Here is a 25,963-nt window from a genome sequence, read left to right on the forward strand (position 1 = left end):
CCTTTGTTGTGGGGTCCCTGTTATTTCTTAAACGCAGCTTAAATGACAATAACTCATATAGAAGTATTTCTTTCAGCAGGTTGACTTGTGAAGATTTATTGGTGCATTGTTCAAGGAGCACCTTGACACATTGTAAGAGAATGTATTGAATTGATGGTGCAATGAATATAGAGGAAGACATGTCCTGATTGTATTTACTGTGTATATTATGAATAAGGTATAATTCTGGAAAAATAAAGGTACATTTTGTTTGGAACTAACACATGATCATGGAATTGAAAATGAGTTGCAATATCTATGGACATTAGAGGAGGAATGATCCATGCTCTTTTTCTTTTTCATCAAGGAAGCTCTCCAGAAATAAATGAATGAGAAATCGAGATCGTCCTTTGAAAAATGAAATGATGATTAATTATGCTAGAACTAACAGCAATTTTCTTTTCAAAAGACATATTGTGGAATGCTATTTGAGTGACAAGTATATGCAGGCATTTCCTTCAGATCACAGATCATAAGAAAATACTTCTGGGCAGTTCTTGATACTCCTCCCCCATCACTCAGTCCAAACTATACACTATCCTGACCTTGAAGTACATTGTGGTTCCTGCTGCATGTAAATCATGGATGTTGCTAACCACCCACCTGTGGGAGTCCCTTCACCACAGGAACAACAGAGATTCAAAAAGATGTTTCACCACCATCTTCTCAAAGGCACTGAGAATTCAGTAATAAATGTTGACCTTGACAGCGATGTCTACATCCTGTAAATGAATATAGAACTCTGCATAGCTCTTTAAATGTTGTGAATAATATTTTTCAGTCCAGCTTTAAACAAGGATTTCCAATGCTTCAATATGACTTTACAGTTCACAACACATTCCATCTTTTTGACTTCATTTATCAACATCTTTGAATTAGTACTAATTAGTCCCATGTTCAAGGCAATTTTGTAGGTGAACTTGTGCCCAAAAGGGACTGAATTAGAAAGTTCAAAGCTATTAAGTCTAGGACAAAAAAAACTGAAAGACCAAGGCAATTTTCATGACATCTCAGCTGGATACAGAACCAAAGTCATAGATGTAAAAGGTCACTGCGTACCATTTCACCCCTACGTCAATCTAAATATTATAATTACTACTAGTGTCTGGATAAAACAGTAGCTCTAAAAAAACATGTGCTCTCTTTCTTCATTAAAAGTAACATAAGTTATCTGAAAATTTATAATTATTCCCATTGTTCTTCCAGATATAAAATTGCAGCATTCATCTTCAAATTGCTAACAAATGACTTTGCACAGAAGAAAACTCCAGGGAAGTGACTATGATGATTACCTCAAAATAATAACAAAAGCAAACGGTCAAATTAAAGATTGAGTTATTGGACAATCTATCAGAGAAATCACATTAGTTGAAGAAGTGTTTCATTTTATAAAAGGTCCCAAGTATTTCTGTTGGTGTGCATGTATTTCTATCAGTGCTGGTAGATATTAAAAATAACAAGGCCAGTTTGAATGTGAATTCGCTTTACATCTGTAGAGGCAGATGTGCAACATCCATAACAGCTAATGTAGATGACAGCTCACAGATGCCTTATTAATAGACATTAGACCAGACAAATAGCTTTGTTAAAGATAAATGGGAATGCTATTCTTCTATTGATTGTTTGCAGCACCCATTTTCCTTTTAGTCCAGCACTAGCGTCTATCTACACAGTAGTGCAGTTGCCAATTTATTAAAATTGCTTTTGATTATAATTCACTGCTTTGCAGCTATTAAGGCAAATTCCTCTTAATTCCCCTTAGGACCAAGACAAATGAAACTTCTGATTTGGTTTACAGTTATCCTCAATCCACACTCTATTAGATTCCTTCGGTACTTCAAACGTTGCAGAACGTTACACAGATGGTTCATGTTTCTTTGCCTTTTATTCTGTCTACATATATAAAATAGAACTATCTCAAAATATATGTGAACTGTAGTTCGATCTGTTTCTTTTAAATATGTTTTGTCAGTTATCATGGAGAATTGTAGAAGTAAAAAAAATGGCTCAGTATCACACTTTGTTTTTATTTCCCATGCAGAGGATATGTGAATCAGTGGCTATTCCAGTATTTATTGCTCATCCTTAATTTCCCCTGAACTGAGGAAGCAGTTAATGGTCAGCCATGTTGGTAGGTCTGGAGTCACATATTGATCACACTAGGCAATGGTGATAGAGTTCTTTTTCTGAAGGACATTAATGAAGCAGATAGGTTTTGATGACACACAATGATTTCATGTTTAGTGTTAATGAGAGCAGCTATTTTTTAAATGTTATTTTGGATCCATCTAATTACTTAAATGTAAAATTTTCTGCTACAAACCTGGGATTCAGATTACTGCCTCTGGATCAACAGTGGAGAACTTTGACTGCTAATTCAGTAACATTGCCATTACTCTGCCGTAGAATCAGAGAGTCATAGCATAGAAGTGGACCCTTCAGCCTACCACATCCATGCTGACCTTTTTGCCTCTCTACATTAATCCCATGTGCCTTCATTAGGACCATATCCTTCTGTGCTTGGCATTTATTCAAGTGCCTGTCTAAATGTCTCTTGAACAGAGTGATTGTATCTAACTCTACCACCTCCTCTGGCAGCATGTTCCAAATATCAACCACTCTGTAAAAAAATCTTATATTCAAGATCCCCTTTAAATTTCCTGCCTCTCATCTTCAAACTTGTTTTCGATACCAAAGTCAAATTTATTGTCTTACTTGCTTGCGGCAGCATCACAGGCACATAGCATCAGATGAGCAGCATTCATAGGAAAGATATAAATTAAACATAAATTGGACACAGTTTTGATATTCTTTTACCTGTACCATGAGATAAAGATTTTGACTATCTACCCTATCTATGCCTCTCATAACCTTATGTACAACTTATCAAGTCACCCTCTTTTGCTCCAGGGAAAACAAGCCCAGCCTATCCAATCTCTCCCCATAACTATAGTCCTCCAATCCAGGAACATCCTGGTGAATCTCCTCTGCAATCTCTCCAGCGCAATCACATCCTTCCTCAAGTGTGGTGACCAGAAGTGCACACAATGCTGCCTCCCTAAGTGTGCCCTAACTAGTTTTTTGTGCAGTTGCAACATGACACTCAACTTTGATATTCTATGTCCAAAGCTATGAAAACAACCTAAAAGTTTGTTATTGGTTAACAAGGAGCTATCCATAGGTGGTATTGCTCATGACTCATGTATACTTCCATGCCCATGTGAGCAATCTGCATTTTGCATGAAGTTAGATAAAACAGACTACTGGAGTGCATAGATAATGATTATACTGACAGGATCATTCTGGAGGAGTCTTGCACTAGATACTAGGTGCTCTGCTGTATGCTGCATATCCTCAATGTCATGAGGGCTCAGCCCCTATCATCCATGTGGCAGAGCAAGAGAAGGAGTAAGGAAGGAGGGAACCTGCAAACTCATGTTTTATTGCTACCAAAAGCACATGCCCCAAATCCCCATTCACTTACAGTCCAATATCTAACCTTCCTGCTGTAACTGACTATCACACTGTCTGCTTGGTCACAATGGCAAAGTCGAAATAAACTTTACGTAATGCAATTATAAATTCAGACAATATGTTTCATTTCTACTTTTCCTTCCTAAATGTATGATTTCATATTTTCCCACATTATACTCCATTTGCCAAATGTTTCCCCATTCTACCTGAAAGAGAAATAGAATAAGGTTCATACTGTGGTGAGAGGAAGGGCATACTTGTATCATCCACAGCTTGCTAAATGAAGAAACTATAGAATTAGGGGAAAGGAAAATGTGATGAGAATTTAAAGTCATTAGGGATCAGGCTGAGATTTCCAGAAGTCTGTTAGGGCACTGCAACCCACAAACATGAACTCGGTCTGAAACCAAGGTAACAAGAAAGAAATATGTTGCACCCCAATACAACTTGATGCAGAAAATTCGGTTAAGACTGACTGAAAACAAGACCAACAGTAATTAATAGTTTTGTACCTAGCACAGCAATCTCTTTGCACACACAAAAGAAACTGAGAATATTGAAAGATCTGCTGTGTGAGTGGCAGGAGAGAAGAAGCTAGAATCTTACAGAGGACCTGTACCAATTAGCCTGACCCTCCTGGACCCATGCTAATAACTTTAAACTTATATTTTCTGTAACTCTGATGGTAAAACTAACTAGAAATGCACAGCATACATTTTCCTTCTTACAATAGCAATTGGGGCTGCATATGTCAGATGCTAATTTGAATACTACAGCAGCAACTTCCTTTCGAACCTGAGACCCATCACTGCCTATTCATCCTCAAGAATCTGGTACAGATGTTGAACTACCATAATATTGATATCTCTTATTATACACTGGAACACAATGAGGCAGTCTGATTAAATCTTAAGTTAAAGCCCCATATTTCCACAACTCAGAAGAAGGCATGAAGTTGTAATTTAAGAAAATCAATTATTCATTTTGAATTTACAGTGAATATAAATTCCATTATTGCAAATGAAGAGAATTGCTGACTATTTCATTAGACTTGGATCAGTGTTCTACAAATTGTAGATGGCAGTAAATTGATGGGGAATAATGGCCCATGCTTAAGGAATGAATTCATTGCAGGACATTTCAACTTATAATTAATGCCAAGCCATGCAGACCCAGCAGAGATGAATTATGAACACTGATGTTTATAAACACTGAAATATTTACATTATAATTTGAAAATCAAACAATGTTTGGAAAACAAATTCTTTATTTTAAGACCATTTTGCTTTTTAAAATGTGAAGAATCCTTTTACAGGCTTTATATTTTAGAATCAAACCATGCTCCCAAGTCACATCAGATCTCAAGTGAAAGCTTGCTCACAGGCGTTTTTCTACACAACAACGAAGAATAGCATGGAACAATTGATTCTCTAATATTCCCTCTGATCCTAATGATGAGCAGAGACAGTAAGGAGGAATGTGTCCAGCTCCTCCGGTGCATCAGCTCACTAATATGTTAATGGGGAAAGGGTGGAGATAGGGTCTGCTTTGCATAAGGACACTCTTGCAATTCAACCAGATACTACATTACTGTATATCAGAGTGGAGCACTGCTATACTGCACTTGATGGAAAAGATTAAATTGCGATCTGATTGAGGAGACTTAAGATGGTTAAAGTATTTAATAGGATAGATGGAGAGAAACATATATCTCTAATGGGAGAGTAAAGATTGAGTGGACTAATATTAATGTTGGAACTTAGCATTTTGGTTTGTGGTCAGAACGTTCTTCATCACAGAAAGAGTGAGTGAAGAATTCACTTCCCCAAATGCTGAATTGTTCTGGGTCACTTGAAAATGTCAGTATTGATATTGATTTCTTACCTAATAAAAATCTATCAAAGCTTTTAAAACCAAGATGGGTGCGTGAGGTCTAGATACAGAACAGCCATGATCTAATTGAATGGTGGAGTGCACACAGGGTCCTGAATAGCCATTTCCTCATTTGATGAGGGTTGGAACCTGAATTGTAAAATGCCTTTCCAAATCATTAAAATTAATGACTGTGAAAATAAGAGATATCACAAATCTTCCAAACATGCCGATGCATTTGATTATTTTTTATTGATCAGTGTTCTTTTCAAGTGGTTTCTTAAGATCTCCAAAAATTCAACACCCCATTTTCTAGTTACTGTCACTAGTCCATCAGAATAAACAGAAGGAGGAGGAACACACAAAGGAGCTGGAGGAACTCAGCTGGTTGGGCAGCATCTATGGAGGGAAATGGACGGTCGACGTTTCGGGTAGAGACCCTTCATCTGCAATCCAGGTCAAAGCGACTCCTGGCCCTCAACATCCAATTTTCTCAACCAAAGGAAATTCTCACAGCAACATTTCAGGAAAGTGTAATGACTACACCAGGTAAAATCTTAGAAGTTCCTTAAATAGAGCTCTTCAGAATGAGAACAGGACCTATGGCCCACTGAGTCCATATTTACACTAAACTTATTCGTATTCACACTTATACTAAACCTATACTTATACAATATTGTTCCAGTTAAATCCCTCCAGATTCTACCACTCACCTACACACTGGGGGTAATTTTCAGTGGCCCATTAGCTTAGCAACCTGCACATCTTCAGGAAGTGGGAGGAAACTGGAGCACCTGGAAGAAACCGTCATAGGGGAAATGTGAAACTCCACACAGATAGCTCCAAAGATCAGGGTTGAACCCAGATCACTGGAGCTGTGAGGAAACAGCTCTACTAGCTGAGAAACACTATGATGCTGGAGGAACTCAGCAGGCCAGGCAACATCCATGGAGAAAAGCAGGCGGTCAATGTTTAGGGTCAGGACCAGCTTTGCTCCATGGATGCTGCCTGGCCTGCTAAGTTCCTCCTGTATCATTGTGTTTTTCAACTAGATTCCAGCATTTGCAGTCCTTTGTTTCTCTGGCATTACTGCTCTACTGTGTGTCCTGAAGAAGGGTCCTGACCCGAAATGTTGACCACCTGCTTTTCTCCATGGATGCTGCCTGGCCTGCTGAGTTCCTCCAGCATCATAGTGTCTTTCATCAAGATTCCAACATCTGCAGTCCTTTGTTTCTCTAGCTCTACTAGCTGTGTCGTTGTTTCACACTAAATAATGAAACTCTTTTTTCCTACTTTCTAATGAATTATGTCTGGTATCACTAGCCAGATCACAAACTCCCCTTTATAACAAATCTACTTCACATCCACTTTGTCCCCATTAATATGAGGCTCTCTCCACTCACATTCCAAAGATTTGTTTATGTGTTCGTTTCCACGTTTTGAGCATTCCTGGCAAAATTGTCCATCCCTGATTGCCCTTGAGATAGTGGCAGTAAGCCACGATCTTGCCCGCTGCTGTCTGTAAAGAGTTTGTGTGTTCTTCCCTTGTGTCTGCGTGGGTTTCCTCCGGGTGCTCCAGTTTCCTCCAACATTCCAAAGATATATGGGTTAGGAGCTGTGGGCATGCTATGCTGGCGCTGGAAGAGTGGCGATACTTGCGGGCTGCCCCCAGCACATTCTCAGTAATGTAAAAAGATGCATTTCACTGTGTGTTTCGATGTGCATATGTCTAATAAATAAATATCTTATCTTATCTTAACTGTTGGAGCCTTTCTGGTGAAGGGATTCACACAGTATTGTTGGGAAAAGAATTCTAGGAGTTAGACCCAGTGTAGAATTGGCAATATATTTTCAAATCTGTATGTTGTGTGACTTCGAGGAGAACCTGCCTATGGTGGTACTCCCACGTACACCGTCCTTGTCCTTATTAATCTGGCATTTCTTGTGTGCTGGTAATACCACAGCAAGTTAAGCTTCAAAGACTATTTTCATCACACAAAGCATTCTTTTGCTTGTAAAGTGGGAGAAGCCTGCAGGCCTGAGTAGGTTTCTCTCACTTAAATGGAGTGATGTACTTAGATGTTGTAATTTATGAATTCTGATCCTATTAGAGTGAAAAGATTGGCTGGATACTTTCCTCATGAAGATTTTGTTTCCTTAAGCCTTCACAAGCCACTCGCAGCATGAATCTGGGTCTCAAAAAACTGCACGTAGGCTCAAAATTGTAGGTACATGGAAAAATAATCAACAGCAGCCTGCATGTTAAACTGACTGCTGAATTTTGATGCAGTGCATTTCAAGAACCATATTCAGAGCAATTCACAAACCAGAACCTTCTTCCTGTGCTTTCCTTCTCATTCATAAAAACATGTAATTTCCAGGTAGATAAATGCAATATAGCTGACTGACAGGATAAGGGTAGTTATAATTAGACACTGAGCCCGAAAAGCTGTATTCCATTCAGCATCACTGACCCTGAATATTTAACCTTGGAACCCTTCCAACTTGGAAGTATATATGGGATGATTTTATTAAGAACTTATTTTTCCAGGCAAGCTATGTAGAAATTCAACTGACTAAGCAAAGCTGTTGACCAGCTTGAATATTCATTTTACTGCAGGGCAGAGAATGGACTAATTGACTCCACATTTTACCTCCCTCCCTGCTGAAGGCAGCCTGCTGACACTTTATCTACCAGTGGTTAGAAAGAACATTTAACTGAGTTTGTTGTAAAATAAATAATGTTCTACATTTCAAAATATGTTTGCAGAGAAAGCGAGCTGGTGGCAAGATGAGATCTCCTCTTTTACAGGGAGCTGTCGTTGAATGTGGATGAATTATCAACAGAATTCTTCTGAGATGAAGGAAGTCTCAGATAAATGCATGGAAAAATCCTTTGTGACAGCTGGTCATTGCTAGCTGAGATGTAAATTATTGATACTTCTGACACTGAGGGTCACCTTTTCTCATTAACATTCTGACCCCTGTGCAATTATGTAAAGTCCAATTGACCTAAATTGATGTCTATCCAGTCTTTCTACTTTGACCAAACATATTGAAATGCTATATGCATGGTTGTGTAATCACTGCTAGTCTGGTTACTGAGGTAGGTGGTCTTAGACAAGTGAGTTATTAATCTGAGAAAATAGATTTTGATGTTTTAGCACTGGCTGAGGTATATGCATTTCCTATTTATGGGCCAAATGTTCACTACATTGCTGTAATGTTTTACCAAGAGGTTTGGTGAATAATAGTTTGCTTCACAACCCTATTTCAGTTTATGTTTTCATGACATTATCAAATTACTTGACCATTGGTCGATTCTAAGTGGCTTTTAACTCTGGGCATCCCACTAAAAAAAAAGCATGAGCATTTTACTGAATAACGCAGAGAGAATAAAATGGGATTAGTGGGCTGAAGGCCCAGTTTCCATGCCAGGTGACTGTGTAACTATGAAAAACAGAAATATAATTGGCTCATTTCCATTAAGAAATGATGGGTCTCAACGTCAATCATAGAGTCATAAAGTAATACAGCACAGAAACCGGCCCTTTGGCCCAGCTCATCTATGCTGACCAAGATGCCCATCTAAGCTCGTCCCATTTGCTTGGGTTTGGCCCATGTCCCTCTGAACCTTTCCTATCCATGCACCTGTTCAAACAAAGTTTAAGTGCTATTATTGTACCTGCCTCAACCACTTTCTCTGGCAGCACATTCCATACACGCACCACCCTCTGTGTGAAGTTACCCTTCAGTAGTCCCTTTTAAATCTTTCTTCTCTCACCTTAAACCTACGTCCTCTAGTTTTTTTATTTATTTTCCCTTGGAAACTGACTGTGGTGCATTCATGATTTTATGCATCTCTATAAGGTCACTCTTCAGTCTCTTACGTTCCAAGGAATAAAGTCCTAGTCTATCCAAGCTCTCTCTATAACTCAGGCCTTCCAGTCCTGGCAACATTCACTTGGAAGGGCTGTGTTATGTTATTTGTGCACTTGGGTCAACCTTAAATTTGGAAGAACTGCAAACAGAAAGAGCTGAAACAATCAACAGGTCAGGCAGCATCTGTGGAACGAGAAACAGAGATGTTGTCTGACCTGCTGAGTGCTTCCAGAATTTTCTGTTGCTATTGTTAATATTGATATCAAATTTCTACCATATGCAGCTTTTTGATTTTAAGTACGTAGGGTCTTTTTTTTTCATTGATAGCCATGCCACCTAAATTGAGCCATTTACTTTTTAGGTCTCTACAGTGGTTTAGCCAATAGTATTTCTAAGAAGACTAGATAGATTCAAAGAGTTGTACAGACAGAAACAAGTCCTTCAGCTCGCCATGGACATGCCAACCATCCACTACCCACCTATACTAACCCTATACACCAACAATTGGTCCTTAACTTTCTATGCCTTGGTGATTCAAATGCTTGCCCAAACACTTCTTAAATGTCGTGAGAGTCTCTGCCTCCAACACCCATGCAAGCCGTGCATTCCAGATTAAAACCATTGTCCAGGTGAAAAAACTTTTCCTCAGATCCTCTTTAATCTTCTTTCTGTTCACCTTCAACCCATGCCCTCTGGTTTTATACGGCTCCATTGTGGGGGAAATGTTTTTCACTATCCACCCTATCTATGTTCCTTATAATTTGCAAGAGACTGCAGATGCTGGAATTTAGAGCAACATACAAAATGCTGGAGTCAGCATCCATGGAGGGAAATTACAGTCGATGTTTCGGATTGAGAGCCTTCATTGGGACTGAAATGCTCTGATTTCCCCAGTTTCAGGTAATCTGTCCCCTCTTTTCTCTCTCCTCCTGATCTACCCAGTTCCTCCTACTCCAACCCTTCCCTCCCAGTCCCTGTTTCTTTCCCCTCCTCCGCCTGCCCATCACCCACACACTCCTCCCACTGGGCCCCCTCCCCCTACTGTTCCCATCTGCCCTCCCCACCTCTCTTATTTGGTTTCATCACTTTCCTCTCTAATCAGATTCCATCATCTGCAGCCCTTTGTCACCTCCAACTATCACCTACCAGCCTCTGTCACTTTTCCCAATCATCTCTCCTCACCTGGATCCACCTATCACCTACCCACTCGTGCTCCAGCCTTTCCCCTCACCTCTTTATATTGGCTATCTCCCTTCTATCTACCAGTCCAGATGAAGGGTTCCGATCCGAAAGGTTGATGGTCCATTTCCCTCCACAGATGCTGCCTGACCCATTGAGTTCCTCCAGCAATTTGTTTTCTTTTCCTTTTAATTTTGTATACCTCTTCCAGAGTCCCCAATCAGTCTCCTCTGCTCCAAGGAAAACAAACCCAGTCTATCCACTCTCTCCTCTTAACTAAAACGTTCCATCCCAGGCAACATCAAACAAATCTCCTCTGCACCCTTTTCGGTGTAATCTGGTCATTCCTATAGTGTGGCAACAAGAACTGCACACAGTACTCCTCTTGTGGCCTACCCAAAGTTTTATAAAGTTGTACCATGACCTCCATGTTTTAATATTCAATGCCTTGTCTAATGATTGCCAGTGGGATTGAGTTATGGAGAGAGGTTGAGCAGTTTGTGACTTTATTCATTGGAGCATAGGAGAATGAAGGGTGACCTTATAGAGGTGTTTAAAATTATGAAGGGCATAGATAGGGTGAATGTGCACAGTCTTTTTCCCAGGGTTAGGGATCAAGAACCAGGGAGCATAGGCAAAAAATTTAATGGGAACCTGAGGGGCAATTTTTTTCACCCAGAGGGTGGTCAGTATATGGAATGAGCTGCCAGTGGAAGTGGTTGAGACAGGTACATTATTTTTAAGGGTCTTGTACAGGTATGTGGATAGGAAAGATTTAGAAGGATATGGGCCATGTGCGAGCAAATGGGACTAGCTTAGATGGGAATCTTGGTCAGCATGGACCAGTTGGACTAAAGGGCCTGTTTTCATGCTATGACTCGACATGCATTCTTTATCAACTTATCTACCTGTGCTGCCACCTTTAAGGATCTATGGACTTCTACACCAAGGTCCCTTTGTTCTTCAGTACACCCTAAGGCTCCAACATTCATGGTGTCTGTCCAACCCTTATCTGATCCCCCAAAATGCATCACCTTGTACTGGGATTAAATTCTATTTGCCATTCCTCTGCAAAATTTACCACTTGATCAATATCGTTATGAAGTCTAAGACTACCCTCCTCACTGTCAACAATATCACCAGACTTTACGTCTTCTACAGACTGACTAATCTTACCTCTTCCATTCATTCTGAAGTCATTAATATTTGTAAGAAACAATAAGGGTCCCAACACTGCTCCCTGTGGTATACCACTCGTCATAGGCTTCCTATCACAAAAGCAACCCCCCACCGTCACCCTGTTATCTCTTATTAACAAGCAACTTTGGGTCCAATTTGCTGATGTGTCCTGGGTATATTAGGCTCTAACATTTTGGACTAACTTTGAGACCTTGTCGAAATCCATATAGACTACACCAATTGCAATGCCCTCATCAATATATTGTGTTATTTTTAAAAAAAGAACTTAAAGCAGACAAATTACGCAGACATGATCTCCCACCCACAAAGCTGTGCTGACTGTCCTTGATCAATCCTGCCTTTCCAAGTGTAGATTAATCCTGTTCCTCTGATTTTTTTCCCAACAAAAAAAAGATTTCAATGAAAGAAAATGAGATGCACAAGGTAAGTCAGATATCTGGCATTGGAATGATGAATTAATTGACTGACATTCTGTGATTCAGTGGCAAAGAGTGTTGATTTCCAACTTTCCTTTAATGTTCTGATGATATGAGTCACAGTGCGGTTTGACTTTAACTTTCATCACAGAACATGACTTCAACAAAAAGTATTATTGCACTTCAGAGATTAAAATAACCAATGACCAGATGGCTAACTGTTTATAACTCAATCTCATTTGCCTTTGCTAAGCCTCTAGTCTTAATGTGTCTAAATTGCTTGACTGCATACATCATCAGCCTCTGTGGCTAATTACTTCATTTCAGGTAAGTGTAACAATTAGCAATGCTGACCTAGTCGCCTGAAAACACAGCTTGTGTTCATTGTTCACCAAAGAAGGAAATACTTGCATTTATATAACACCTTCGTATGACCTCAGATCTTCCCAATAACGTTTAAATCCAATGTGGTCACAGTGTAAATTAAGAAACTCCATTCTATTTGTGAACATCAAGCTCCTGAAAACAGAAATAGAGAAAGATCCAGATCATTTTGTTTATCATATTAATAAAATTTGGCCTGGACCCTGGGGAGAATTCATCTGTCCTACCTCAAAATATATTTTATATTTATCTGGGTGAATATCTGGTGGTCTCGGTTTTACATCTGAAGTAAAGGATGGCATCTTTGCCTGTGCAACTTTCTATCCATTGCGCACTTGAGTACAAGTCAACTCAAGTTCCTGAAGTGAGACTTGAACCCAACAAACTTTTGACTCCGAGGTGAAGGTACTAGTTCCGAATTAAGGAGTGTCTCTTTGGACCTATGACTCTTGGAATGGAAATATATGCAATTGGCTATGAAACTTCCAACTCTAAAAGCAACTGAGATATTAATGTATAGGCATGAAATAAGATAAATTAATGAACATACTGAATAGTTTGAATGGTGCAAATGTTATCTTAAAAGGTGAAGTCAAATAATTGACATCTGATTCCTCCTGTTTTTTAATTACTGTTATATACTTTATTTATTTGTCTTGTTGTTTCATCAAGAACAATTCAAATGCTTTCTTAGCACATTTATTGAAAAAGAGTTTGTAGGCAATCACCATAACCATTGATAACACACAGGACCACAATAAATTTCATGATAGTTGCACCAAATTTCCGGCCAGGAACTTGTCAGATGTATAAAACATTACATTTTATCTAGAGGTGTGAGATTACACAAAGAAACATTTTTGGTGTGATGAGATAAGGCAGAAGTCATTTTCTGAAACAGAAACCAATCATTCCAAAGCAAGAATACATGTCAAAGGTTGTTCTTTTAAGTAAAGATTGATTGATAACAGAATTATAGTATAAATAATTAATGCCTGACTCAGAGGGGGAAGAAGAGCAGAGATTGGCACTCATGATGTCTGCAGAAGAGCAAAAAACCTAAACATGCACTGAAACAGCTGGATTAAGTTAGCCACAGGAAGAACACAGGGCCTTGTCCTGAACAGCCCTCAGGCCCAAGAAGTGCTAACCAGGGATAAGGGATGGGAGTGAACAGACTGATGATTTACCACATTCATCACAAACACCCTTCTCACCATCACAGATTTCAGTTTGATGCTATAAACTTCACTGACCTAAACATAGCAGGTACTGTAAGAAGGACCTGGCATGCCATCCATATATACTTATGGTCCTCAGTACATAAATGACAGAATTATGTGAAATGTGCTCAGAAATCTCCATATATTATTTTCAGATTTCTTTATGACATAGAAAGAGGTAATTTGGTCAATCAAATTCACTCTGGCTCACAGATCAATCCCATTCTCCCACTAATTTTCTCTGTAATCCATTCTTCCTACCGAGCCACCCATTAAAATTATTAGACAGAAAACTAAGGCTCACATTGTGCAATTTCCCAGTATAAATTCCATAATTCATCAGGAATGCAGAAAGACAAGATTTATCCTGTACTGTCCTAAGCTTGTCAGTCAATTAAGACCTAACCCCATGACAAATTAAAATTTCAATGAAAGGGAACTATGAACCTTGCTACCACTAGGACATTTTCCTTCATTCACGGTCTTAACTTAAATCTCTGCATGATCTGGATTATATTATGCACACATTTGCCATCACACTGAACCAGGTGCATGTTGTCACCTAGTTTTACTGTACTGCATTATAACCAATGACAAAAACATTATTTAAATTAATTTTGGAGGAATATTTTTACTATGTTATTATGCTTGCAACTGCAAGTTGATATTGTTATTCTCATGCTAAATTTTTAATTGTAAGTAATATGGGTATTGTGTCTAGCAGCAGAACCCATGCTACTTTCCTTTGTTTTCTTCTCAGTGAAAGGGGGAAAAAAGAAATCAAGCCCCACTACATGTGGCTCAGCTGACAATTCAAAGAGAAAGTAGCCATTCAGACACTGCCACTTGCACTGGCTTGGGGACAACCATTCAGCCTGAGGGAATCCACTGAGTGATAGACAAAGCTTCAATCACCACAGGCAGCTGGCTAAGGAACACGAAGAGAAAGGTATTACCCCCTAGTGGAAGGATCTGAAAATCACAATCTTTATGTCTTGAAGAAAAGATTTTTCAGAGCAGCAAATGTATACAGAGATTGGAAATTGGTGGCTGCAGCCTGTGTGCCAAATAAAGTTACGCTGGGAAATAAGCACGGTAATTTATGCCTCACCAAAGAGAAACATGGACTTTAATCTATGCAATTGCTCCAAGGTAAAACCTCTTTGTTCAGGGTTCTATCTTGTGATTTCCAACATTTTCAGCTGAGGGGTGACATCTTTTCCCCCACATTCAACTGCCAGGCACCGGGTCATCAGAGCTCTTACTATTACCCACTGCCTTCTCCTTTGCTTCTGTACACCCACCCCCCCTCCCAGGATCTGAAGGCTGGTGAAGGCCTTGCACATATCACACAGCCCCTCTTTAGCAATTGGTCACTTTTTGACCGGTGCAGGCTTCAGGCCAATGTTTCCTTGGATTATTTAGTTGGTGTCATTAGTTCAAAGTTGGCTTGATTTGCTAAAGCAGCTTCCTGAAGAACAGAGAAAAGCGAGAGATCTCATGCAGCCCAGTGGAAGTTGCAATCAGCCTCCTCCACTGGTAGCTCACCCTGAAAACCACCCTTCAGCCCCCAAGACATGCAAACATAATATTCCTTTCCCCCTCCCCCTCAACCTGCCCCACAATCAGGAGAGCTGTCCGTGAAGGTGTGACTGGTACAGGCCACAATCTCAGTAAAAATGCTGATATAAGTACTGTGTCTTCCTTCCAGTCTAGGGCTGCACAGTAGCGTAGCAGTTAGCGCAATGCTATTACAGCGCCAGCGACCCGGGTTCGATTCCTGCTGCTGTCTGTAAGGAGTTTGTACGTTCTCCCTGTGTCTGTGTGGGTTTCTTCTGGGTCCTCCACTTCCTCCCACATTCGAAGGACGTATGGGTAGGTTAACATGGGTTTAAAATGGACGGCGCAGACTCGTTGGGCCAGAAGGGCCTGTTACCATGCTGTATAAATGAAGTTTTAACATTTTAAAGCACTGGAGAAGGTTATAAAGATGGGGTGAAGTAAGGCTGCTCCTGTTCATCTCCAGAAGAGTTGCAAACATAGACAATAACTTTATGCTGGAGAATGAGAATCGAATGCGGGTTGACAGGAACAGACAACAGCTGAGAGCTGAATTTCGTGTGGTGTGGGAAGCAGATGGCAGAATCTGGGATGAGTTGAAGTATACGCAGATTGGGAATTGGCAAACCAACAAGCAGAACACTGTAGAAGTTGACCAGGAAGTGATGAAGGTATTAACAAGAGATTGACTGCATCAAGTAAGCTGAATGAATGGGTAGATAGCAAATTATCATTCTTGTGATGAATAGATCATTGAGGTTGAAGCTTACAGGGTCAAGCTGGACATCCACATTGCACCCTTTCAGACTCAGCATGAGGACACAGTCAGGGAATGCAAGAAGGATCTTTAGGTTGGCACCAAGCAGTATCTTAGTCCTGCTAATGTTATGCTGTAAAATGTTTCCACTAACCCATGATAGTGCTAGAGCCTCTTTTGTCTGAGATATATATCAATGACTTGGATGAAAATGTAAACAGGTGGGTTAGTATGTTTGCAGACTACATAACGATTGGTTGAGTTGTGGATGGTACAGTGGGTTGTTAAATGATACATCAGAATATAGATCGGTTAGAGATACAGGCGATGAAATAGCAGAGAGAGTTTAATCCTAGCAGTATGAGGTGTTGTACTTTGAGAGATCAAATGCAAGGGAAAAGTATACAGTAAATGGCAGGGCCCTTAAAAAAAATTAATTTTAAAGGGATCTTGTGGTCCAAGTCCATAGCTCGCTGAAAGTGGCCATGCAATTGATAGGGTGGTACAGAAGGCATATGGCATGTTTTCCTTCACTGGTTGAGGCACTGAGTATAAGAGTAAGGAAGTCATGTTGTAGCTGTATAAATCTTTGGTTAGGCTGCACTTGGAGTAGTGTGTGTAAAATTCTGGTCATACCATTAGAGGAAGGATGTGGAGGCTTTGGAAAGGGTTCAGAAGAGGTTTACCATGGTGCTGTCTGAACTAGAGAGTATGAGCTATAAGAAGAGGTTGGACAAATGTGGGTTCTTTTCTCTGGAACGTCGAAAACTGAGGGGAGACCTGATAGGAGTTTATAAAATTATGAGAGGTATAGATAGGGTAGACAGTCAGAATATTTGTCCCAGGGTAGAAATGTAAAATACTTGAGGACATGCATTTAAGGTGAAAGGGGAAAAGTTTAAAGGAGACATGTGGGGCAAGTTTTTTTTTACACAGAGAATGATAGGTACTTGGAACAGGCTGCCAGGGGTAGTGGTGGAAGCAGATATGATAGTGGCGTTTGAGAGGCTGTTATGTAGACACATGAACATGCAGGGAATGGAGGGATATGGATCATGAACAGGCAGAACAGATTTAGTTTAATTCAGCTTCATGTTCAGTGCAGGCATTGAGGGCCAAAGGGCCTGTTCCTGTGCTGTACTGTTCTATGTTATATGACTTGATCTAGAGCATGTAAATGAATATTACAATGAATTGTTGTGAACAGGTCATGCTGGTTGCATATGAATGAGATGTTCAAAGAAAGACATTGAGATGCAGTAGAGAAGCCAACTGTGGAAACTTGAGTCATCCCAATGAAATGATGTGGAAGCAGCCGAAATAACTATTGTAAACATGTTGGGACAGATAAAAATTTGAAGTACCACGGAGATAATGAGGTCATTTGCAGTCTGTATGAATGGCTTAGATGAGTGTACCATGTGTAATCTATTTATTTTACTGATGAGTGTAGCTAAATGAGAGATTGAGTTATGAGGAAGACACAATGAGGCCACATGGGGATATACAGGTTGTGTAAGAAGTTGGCAGATGGAGTTTAATGTGGGGAAATGTGGAATTATCCACTTTGGTAGGTAGATTAGAAGAGTAGATATTTTTAAAAGCATGAGGTATAAGTAACTTTCCACTTCAAGAATTTCTCCACTACACCATCTATGCTTTTGAAGAAACATCTTGCATACGGCTCCGACCTGCCCTGTACATTGGGTGTAAAAGCCCCCTTTGCTACTATTTTGAAAGCTACTCCCCATCTTCTGGCTAATATCCTTCAATCAACATGATTAAAGGTGGAGAATCCAGCTGTGATCCTATTGCTGTTTGAGGGAGCAATTTGGCTATTATATACATCAAGAAGTACTCTATTGTATGCAAAATGCATTGACACAAGCTGATGAGGTAAAAATGCCATTTAAGTGCATGTCTTTGTCCAAAATTTTGGCATTGTGAGGAGTTTAGGCTTCCCTTTCTAAGCAAATCACAGAAATATAACATGCAGGTACTTCTCTTATTTGGAAAAGAAAATGGTGTGTTATGTTTGATTGGAGAATAAGGGAATGGAATTTTTACTTACTTTACTAAATTGTATCTTACTTTGCAAACACTGCATATGAAGTACTCCATGCAGTTTTGGTCTCCCAAACTAAGGAAGGACATACCTGCATCTGCAACTTTTGCAACAAATATCTTTCAGATTTATCAGATTGAGAAAGGCACTCTTGCGAAGAGAGATACAGCACAATGGGATTATATTCTCTGGAGTTTAGAGGAATGGGAAGACCACCAAAATGCAAATATTCTTAAAGGGTTTGGCAAGGTAAATGCTGAAAGACTGGTATGCCTGGTTAAAAAAAATCTAACACTTAGAATATAGAGTCCACTTGTTAGGACTAAGTTGAGGGCAATTTTTTTCACTCAGTGGTTTTTGTACCTTTGGTTCTCTCTTCCGTAGGTGACTAAGGATATTCAAGTGAAATATGTTCAAGATGGAAATCAAGTTTATTTGAACTCAAAGAGAATCAAAGGATATATTGATAGAACAAGAAAATAGAATCGAGTGTTGTTGCAAAGCACTGATTTATTACAATACAATTCTGATCCGATCAATATTGTTAAGAAAACTGTTTGAGGCAATTAGTAACAAGAAGAAAACAGCTTGCCTATGAAAGTAAACACAACTCTCATAGCCCTATCACTAGTGGAGATCTCTGGTGACAGTAAATGTAAGAGTCATCTTACATTCCATAGCCCTTAATACAACTCATTATCATTGATTAAAATTGAAGTCTGCTCAGTTAGTTCAAGAAACAAACAGTTCTTGAGAAAAACAGCATTCTCCAATTCCTTCTGCTATTCTGGACTCGTGGCAATAGCAAATGCAAGAATATCTCTGTTTATGGCCCTTAACATCACTCACAATCCCAGTCCAAATGTAAAGTCCTCTCCATCAGTGGAAAAATATCTTTTTTATATATGCATAACCAGACAGCTTTCTGTCACATGAGAAGTCCCATCACATGACAAATCACAAATGCATACAAGCTTTAATTAAGCATTCTAACACATTAACCATCACTACACCAATGGTTTTTAACATGTTAGTTGCACATATCAGAAAATATTAATAAACTATTAGAATGTATAATATTACTATTCTCATCTAATTCGTGCTGTCTTCTGCAACACACTACAAAGGGTTAAAATCCTTTGTAATCTTATTAAATGATAAACCATATTTAATGGTGTCAAATTGCCTACTCCTGTTTCAGCTGTTGATCAAGCCATCTGCAAAGATGAGCTGAAGAATGGTAACTGGGAATTACATATTCCAATCAATCTTTAAGGATGTTGTTCCTTACTTAAACCAATTTAGTCTGCAGAAAGGGCCAGAGCCAAGCTGAAGGGAATCAAGGAAGAAGATGCGAGGGCATAAAGCTAGATGCCGACAATATTTTTGAGTAACTTAGAGATGGAGCACTATTTGGAAAGTTTGGAGAGTTCTTTTGAGTAGGAGGTAAGAATTGAAAAGGAGGGTGGAAATCAAAATTAGAGGAAGACAGGTTGAACAGTGGAGGTAGATGGACATAGATAGTTTCACCCAACACTTAAAAATCCATTAGCTCTTCACACTTTTTACTGAAGCTGAAGATGTGGTAATAGAGAAAGGGGTTGTAGGGTTGCTCTTTGTTGTGGAGAAGTTAGTAAGTGCTTTTACTCAAAATAATTCAAGTACAATATGGCAAGATTTTAACTGCCTTGATGGGATTTCAGTCCCATCTTTCAAGAATGCTGCTTGTTACATGCAGCAAGCTTGTTATATCACAAGTCATGAAGCAAAAAGTGAAAATGTCACAAAAACTGAAGATGCATTTTGGCAATGCTGAGCTCCATACACTGGAGGATTAGAGACTCCATTCATTGCAATGGGACTCTCAGAGAAAGGGAAGGTCAATATTTTTTTGAAAATTGTTTTCCTTTAATTGAATATCTATTAATTTGTAAATATTTTAATGTATTTTAATTGATATGTTTGTGATGTGATGTTTAAATATGATTTGAATACTCCTTTACAGCAATTTCGATAGTTTTTACATATCTCTGAAATTGTAAATTAAAAGCCTTCAGTTTTGACACATGACAAAGTCTTGCCACAGATTTTGTCCCCTGTCGAAAACTGTCAGGGTGTTCTGGGAACTCAGCACCCATCACCCAAGGCCAACTCATTGCAGACACCTCAGGAAGCCTCACCACCTGATTCCCAGGTCTGAATCATTAATAAGATCAGCTCTCCGCATCAGTCACAGGTAAGTTCAAGCAGGTGAGAACAGTGAGTGCCAAGTTGTTCATCAGGCTTGATCCCACACAATTTAACCTTGAGTCTAAGCCAAGGGAAATGAAACAGATGGAGATCAGAAGCCAGTGCTCGCTGGAGAGGGGTCTTAAATACACATATCAAATCATTGTCGGGTGCTGTCTTTCTGTTAGCTGCCCTGCTGTGTTCACAAACAGTATATGGAATGAAAAAGTAGAATGTATAATTTCTGTTTCATTTCAACTTGACTTAGGATCAAAATGGTAAGCTGAACTGCAAAATTCATTTACATCATTGTAGTTTTTGCAGCAAAAAAAATTGACTCCGATCATAGAGAATTAAATGCAATATCTATTTTCAGCAAATAATAGGAAAATTATTCCATTCTATGTAATTGACAACTCTATATTATCAAATACAAATTCAAAGTTATGCCATGGCCTACAATCTTTCTAACTAATATTACTTTCCTGGCTTACTAATGCCCTGCAGCTTATGACAGAATCAAAATGTTCTTCTGGAAAATGTAATAAAAACTTACCAGTGAAACCTTTGCCAATCCAATGCACCTTTAAGGATGAATGATAATCATAAGTTCTTCAAGCAGCACAGAATACACATTCTTAGGAGACAGGTGCATTCACGTACTGAATGCAGAATGCACTTTGAAAATTGTGTTTTATAATTGATGGGCAGAAAAGTCATTAACCAGCAGTTACAAGTAATTTGGTTTGGCATTACCACTTATGCCCAGCGTTTAGAGGGGTAAATGTTTTAATGATGCAACTTATGAAACAGAAAGGATCATAGAAGAGTGAGATGATATGCTTGCATTCTATAGATTTTTCTAATCTTTTATATGCTGCACATAAACAAATGAATGGCTGTAATATTACCACTCTAACGATTTAGTGTTTAATGCAAATTCAATTCAACTTTATACCCGTGGAATGTCTATTGGAGGTGAATTGACTCTGAAGCAAGTGTTGGATCCTGTGGAGTATGCTACTACTTTTCACTTTTCTGGGGTCAGATCAAGCCCTGTCCTTGGACTCAAGCTGCACCAACCCTGTGGATTAGAACTTTCAAATCCTTGCCTGTTTTCTCACCTGCTTCGGTCTGGAAGGTTACAGACAACACAGCCTCCCAGAACTTCCTGTCCTCTATCACGGAGGTGTTAGACAATTGCAAGCAGGAGAGTCTGGATCAGCCACTGACCGTTGAGGAGTTGACTGGCTCCATCACTTCCCTTGGCATGAATAAAACTCCCGGAAGTGATGGCTTACTGGCAGAGTTGTACTCCGCTCTGTGGGACTGGATGGGCCCTGACCTGCTGGAAGTGTATAACAGTTCCAGTACGTCAAGTGTCCATGAGGAAAGGCATTATTACCTTCATCAACAAGCAGAAGGGGGAGAGGCAGGACATCAGGAATTGGAGTTTAATTTCACTGTTGAATGTGGACTGTAAGATCCTGTCCAAGGCCATTGCCAATGAGGTCAAGTTTGCTCTGGGACAGGTGATCCACCCAGACAAAACTGTGCTGTACCAGGTAAGAAAATCTCTGACAGCCTTGCGCTGCTCAGGGATACCATCGCCAACATGCAGGACAGAGGAGTGGGTGCCTGCCTGGTCAGCTTGGACCAGGAGAAGGGCTTCAACAGGATATCACACATGTACATGATGGACACGCTCTCCAAAATGGGTTTTAGGGAGGGAGTTAGAAATTGGATCCAACTGCTCTACACAGATACCTGTAGTGCAGTCCAAATCAATGGATGGGAGACAGATAGTTTCCCCATCACGTCTGGAGTCAGGCAGGGTTTTCCACTCTCCCACCTCTTGTCTGTGTGCTGCATAGAACCCTTTGCGGAATCCATCAGGAAGGACGACAGCATAAGAGGAGTGACGTTGCCAGGCAGTGGGGGCACCCAGGTGAAAACCTTCCTGTACATGGACGACGTCACCATCTTCTGGTCAGATCCACAGTCAGTACGCAGATTGATCAGCATCTGCGACCAGTTTGAGTTGGCATCAGGGGCCAGAGTCAACCGCAGGAAGAGCAAGGGCATGCTCTTCGGTAACTAACCCGACCGATCCAACATCCCCTTCACCGTCAGGTCCAGCTACCTGAAGGTGCTGGGGATCTGGTTGGGAGGGGCTGAGGCATGTAACAAGAATCGGCTGGAGAGGAATGAGAAAGTAAAATAAAAATCGGGTCTGTAGAAAAGGCGTTCTCTGTCAATAACTGGGAAAAAAACTTGGTCATCAGGTGCAATATGCTCTCAGGGCTGCTGTACTTGGCATAGGTGTGGACTGTTCTCCACTCCTCTGTCTCAGTTACCACCTGGGACGTCTTCCAGTTTATCTGGGAGTCCAAGATGGAGCGAGTCCGACGGATCACAAGTCCCCAGAGAATGGGGGCAAAAATGTACTCAACGTTGCCCTCATCCTGATGACCAGCTTCGTGTGTGGCTGTCTCAGTCAGTGTGCAGACCCAAGGTACCTGGGCACCAAGTGTCACTATGTGCTGAGGTTCTCCCTGACCCCGGTGTTGCAAAAGATAGGCCTGGTCCCATTTCCTCACAACGTCCCAGTCAGCTGGATGTTGCCGCACTACCTTTGTGGAAGAGTTCTTCCAAGCAAGTACCTTTGACCACAAGCCCTTCAGGCAGTGGTCAGCGTAGAATGTCCTGCAGATACTATGGGACAGGGACTCTATGGATATGGTGGTTCCCTGAGCTGACTGTCCAAACCATCTGGCAGAATGTCTCATCACCAGATCTCACCAACAAGCACTAAGACCTCGCCTGGCTGGCGGTGAAAGGAGCCCTCACAGTCAGGTCCTTCCTGTACAGATGACATATCATCCCCAACACACGCTGCCCTCAGGACAGCTGCAGTGGGGAAGAAACGGCCACCCACTTCTTTACAGACTGTAGATTTTCAAAGAGAGCTTGGAGATGGATGCAAGGGTCCATGTCCTGGTTCATCCTCAGCAGCTGCGTGACAGAGGAATCTGATCTATGGGTTGTTCCCGGGGACATACACCTAGACAGACATCAAGTACTGCTGGAAGGTCATCAACGTGGTGAAGGACGCCCTTTGGTCTGCCCAAAACTTGTTGGTCTTCCAGCATAGTGAGTTGTCTGTAAGGTAATTCTGCTGACTGGCACAGTCCAGGCTGCAGGAGTACATGCTGAGGGATGCACTGAAGCTCGGTGCAGCCAATGCTAAGGCTCTGTGGGGGAAGGCCACAGTCTAGGCTCCTTCCACTACCGCACATGGAGGGGCAGAGTTGGGTGGGGAAGCCCCTCAAACAATGAAAATGGCTCATCACCCCAGGGGGCCACATGAGTAGCATGGTGTTATGTTTGTTTGTTTTTCCTTAAAAATGTGCTTACACTATTGAATGTAATGATCGTGAATGTAAGAGATTTTTGCACTGCTTCTTCCTTTGTATATTTTTTTTATTATGAATAAAGTTTATTTCTGAAATTAAGAAAAACCTGCTGCGTTTGAAAAATCACAAATATACAGTAATGTGTGATTTTACAATATGTACTGGAAGTCCCTCCACACAGGTGAATCTTTTCCTTTATGATACTTATCTTATTTTTAACATCTCAAGGGCTCTGATCTTCTTCCTAAACTCTGGTGCCAAAATTAGAGATTTGAAAAATTTTGTTTTTGAATTAGTTTCTCTGGTTTACAAAGTGAAATATCCCACATATGAGATAACCAAATGTGAATAAAATCTCAGAAACTATGAAACCAATTCAAATTTGAAAACTACAATCAAAAGGTGATCAAGAAAGCACATGCAATAAACAACATTGTAAATAGAGGCAATTTGCACTCAGGTGGAGAATTGAATGCAATTCTGGGCACAACAATTTAGGAGGAACGTAAGACCAGCTGAGATGCAAAAATTAGGGTTTATCTGGTAGGTAGGATCTAGGGCAAGGTTAATCTGTGGGGAGAAACTGGAACAGTTCTCTTTGCAACAAGTAATGTTAAGGAAAGACCTGATAATAGATGTTGAAAATTATGACAATTTTGGAAGTAAACAGGTTGGGAGAAGCCATTTACAATGATTGCTGAGTCAAAGTAGAATAATAAAAAATTACAACATAGAAAGGAGGTCATGTGGCCTATTGTGTCTATGGCAGTCAAAAATGACACAGTGGTGGTTAATGACACTTTCCTGCTCTTGAACCATAGCCCTGTAGATTATGGCTCTTCAAGTGCTCTTCCAAAGACAATTTAAATGTGAAGAGAATTTTTGCATACACCACACTTTCAATGCCAGGCCTGCATCATACACTGAACGAGAAAGACTTCCTCACATCCCTTTTAATCATTTTACTCATTAATTTAAATATATGAACCCCAATTATTGGAATTCATGTTACAGGAAATGAGTCCTCTTGTTTGCCCTACCTGGAATCCTTATAAATCTCCATTCAGTCCACTTTTCGTCCAAAGGAAACAGCCCAACAATATAAATCTCTTCTCAACTTTCCCTTTATCATTACCTTATACTTCTCCAGGTTGAATTCCACTTGCCACTTTAGTGCCCATCAGACCAATCCTCTCACCCACGTTGTAGGCAAGTCTGAAGACCAGTGTCCCAGGAGGCTTGGAGCTCCATGTCAGGAAGTGACAGATATCTGCTCTGTACTAAAAGAAGACCAACTGCTTGTTGACCGAGGTGGCAGTGATAGCTATGGTTGTCAAATCCAACATGACCCTTATCTCCTTAGCCTCCTGAACCTCCCAGGTCTTTGTCAGAAACAAACTTGGCAGTCACCAGAAACTCATTTGCACAAGTCCCATAAATGCTGTGGTTGTAAGAGCAGGTCAGAGGTGTAGTATCCGGTGGTGAGTGACTCACCTCTTGACACCCCAAAAAAATTTCCAATGTCTACAAGCACAAGTCATAAGTGTGACAGAATACTCTCCACTTACACAAATGCAGTTCTAACAACTCTCAAGTAGATTTACGACATCCAGGACAAGGCAGTCCTCTTGATTGTCACCCTAAGCATTCATTCCTTCCACCACCAGTAAAATGGATGCAGTGTGCATTATTGACAAAATGCACTGTGGTTTTAAGAATTCTACATTTACATTGATATATTTCTAAGTATATATTACATGTAAGTATATAAGTGTTGCTCAGCTTGGATCTTGTTTACTTGACTGATGATATACACCTGTAGAGAAATGCTCTCTTTCTTTCTCTCATCCTCTCTCTTTCTCTGTCTCTGTCTCTCTCTCTCTCTTTCTCTGTGTCTGTGCCTCTTTCCTTTCTTTTGAAAAATGAAACATTATATTGTCATAACTTACATGTATCTGCCAGTACCTTAGAGAGTAAAGCTGATATTGCGATGATATGAAGAGTATAGAACGTTCTTTACCTGCTTGAGGGAGGCAAGGAAGAAGTGTAGAGTGAGCTTCTCAGATTGCTGTCTGGAATGCCAGATTTGATCCAAGTTCACTTGGGCACTGTAGTGGACCATACCACTGAAAGTGCCAGGGCATGACGGAAAACAGCTTCCCCTCCATGGATTCTATCTATACTTTTCGCTGCCTCGGTGAAGCAGCCGGCATAATCAAAGACCCCACCCACCTGGGACATTTGCTCTTCTCCCCCCTCCTATCAGG

Source organism: Pristis pectinata, chromosome 11 (assembly GCF_009764475.1).
Source record: "Pristis pectinata isolate sPriPec2 chromosome 11, sPriPec2.1.pri, whole genome shotgun sequence".
Taxonomy (NCBI): Eukaryota; Metazoa; Chordata; class Chondrichthyes; order Rhinopristiformes; family Pristidae; genus Pristis; species Pristis pectinata.